Genomic DNA, 2,519 nt, shown 5'->3' with positions numbered 1-2,519 from the left:
TGATGATGAGTCCGTCATGGGCTAATCGTTATCGTGGGGTTCTAGCGGATTTATTTAAGGATTTCTTTAGTTAAATTGTTTGATACCTTAGTATGTGGTGATTGATTGATATCCTAGTATTGGTTGTGCGTATTCGTCTTATGAGCGTCGTGAACTTATAAGATAGTGTGTTAATTCTTAAAGAAGCGACAGTGAATTTAAGGATTTATAACTTGCCATGCTAGCATAGGTTCATGTGTTATTGTTATGCATGATTCGTAGGTAATTTTACCCATCTTACTTTCCCTATGTAATCAAGATAGATAACTTGTGCTTAAACCATTATGTTGTCAAATTCTATAGACATATAGGGTCTCAATATAATTGGTGTCTATTCAACTTCTATCTCTTTTGTGGATGTTTGGTAGTATGGTACTCGTGCAACGAAAGTTGGCGTTTATCAGTTTCATGTTGTTTGATTAGTGTCATCACCATTGCATGCTAAGGTTGAGAACAATAAGGCTATTTAATGAAGTATTTAATGAAGTTAGAATCCCATGTTTGTCATATATATTAATTCAGTCAATCTTAATTTCATAGTTATAATAGTTAGCATAATTCTTAGTTATAAACAACCTCAATTTCTTATCATCTTAGCATTGAATACTAACCATACATTGTTTCTTAAGTGTGTGAATTAACTAGTTAACCAATACAGTCTCTGTGGGAATGAACTAGAAAAGATTTTTTACTACTTGCGAACTCATATACTTGCGTGTATTATTAGCGCGTGTTTAGCGACTAACATGTTTTTGGCGCCGCTGCTGAGGACTGCAATGTTAATTTATAGTTTATGTGTTTTCCATCAATGGTCGTTAAAGTTCATTTACTCGAACATTGTTACTTATTTGTTCCTTGTTTTATTTCAGGTACTCTAGCGAGGGTGCATGCATACGTGTTCACGTACTCATAAGAGAACACTGGATAAAGCCAAGGAAGAACTTGTGGTAGTTCGTAAGGAAGTTTTTGAGGAAGAAAAGAAGGTAGAAGAAGAAGAGAAAGTTGAAGAACCATCTTTAGTAGAGATGGGTGATCAAGCGGAAAATCCGAAGGCTTTGATGGACTATTCTCAGCCTAAGATTAATGACATTCAGTCAAGCATCATCAGACCATCCATCAGGGCTAACACTTTTGAGATCAAGTCAAACACGATTCAGCTGATACAGAACTCAGTTCAGTTTGGGGGTTCTCCTACTAAAGACCACAACATGCACATCGGGGATTTCATCGAGATCTGCGACACCTTCAAGTTTAATGATGTGACTGAATATGCTATCAAGCTACGCCTCTTCCCATTCTCTCTAAGGGACAAAGCTAAGTGTTGGTTACACTCTCTACCAGCAGGGTCTATCACCACTTGGGAGGATCTTACGCAAAAGTTTCTCACTAAATTCTTCTCTATGGCAAAGACTGTTGTAATCAGGAATGCTCTTACTCAGTTTGCTTAGCAAACAGGAGAATCTCTGTGTGAGGCTTGGGATCGATATAAGGAGATGCTAAGGAAGTGCCCACACCATGGCATGCCTGATTGGATGATTACCAACTATTTCTACAATGGATTGGGTGCTACTTCTAGACCCATGCTTGATACAGCATCAGGAGGAGCCTTGTGGGCTAAAAGCTACGATGAAGCTTATGAACTTATTGAACTGATGGCTGCTAATGAGTACCAGAATCCTTCCCAGAGGCTGACTCAGGGAAAAGTCCCAGGAATTCTAGAGTTGGACGCAGCAACTACTATCGTTGCCCAACTAAAGTCTTTGATGATGAAGGTGGACACTTTGACTAATTATGGAGTTAATTAAATCGCTAGTGTCTGTGAGCTTTGTGTTGGTGCCCACGAGACTGATCAGTGCGCAATTTCTAGTGAATCAGCTCAGTTTGTGAGCAACTTCCAGCGATCGCAGCAACCAGTTCCAGCCACCTATCATCCCAACAACCGCAATCATCCTAATTTCAGCTGGAGTAACACTCAGAATGCGGTTCAACAGCCTTATCAGCAATATCCAGCTAAGCAGTACAACCCCCCTGGCTTTCAGTAATCGCAATATGCACCAAGACAACAACTCCAGCTGCAACAAGCCAATGAAAAATCTGAATTAAAGGAGTTGAAGCTTATGTGTAAGAGTCAAGCTGTTTCTATCAAGACCTTGGAAAATTAAATTGGGCAAATTGCCAATGTCTTGCTAAATCGTCAGCCTGGTACAATACCTAGTGACACTAAAGTTCCAGGAAAGAGGGAAGCTAACGAGCAGGTAAAGACAATTACTTTAAGGTCTGGAAAGGTTGCGAATCCCGAACAAATTCAAGTGTTGAATGAAGAAGCTGAGGCTGAGAAAGAAGTAGAGCAGCAGGAAGTAGAAGTGGAATTAAGAAAGACTATTGTTGAGCACACTCCTCGTGAAGGTAATATAGGGGAGAAGCAGATCTATCCTCCACCGCCTTTTCCCAAGCGGTTGCAGAAGAAAAAGCTGGACAAG

At 39.9% G+C, this 2,519-nt stretch overlaps 1 non-coding gene across 1 annotated transcript; it reads right to left on the bottom strand.

Annotated features, from left to right (window-relative positions):
- Nucleotides 1–1,454: 1,454 nt before the first annotated feature.
- On the bottom strand, nt 1,455–1,561 carry LOC141663255 (small nucleolar RNA R71). Its single transcript, XR_012551333.1, has one exon. It is a non-coding gene; the product is annotated as a small nucleolar RNA R71 (small nucleolar RNA).
- Between the last annotated feature and the right edge of the window lie 958 nt (nt 1,562–2,519).

This window comes from Apium graveolens, chromosome 5 (assembly GCF_009905375.1).
Source record: "Apium graveolens cultivar Ventura chromosome 5, ASM990537v1, whole genome shotgun sequence".
Taxonomy (NCBI): Eukaryota; Viridiplantae; Streptophyta; class Magnoliopsida; order Apiales; family Apiaceae; genus Apium; species Apium graveolens.
Note: the sequence above shows the minus strand (reverse complement) of the source record. Positions and strands in the feature narration are given on the sequence as shown.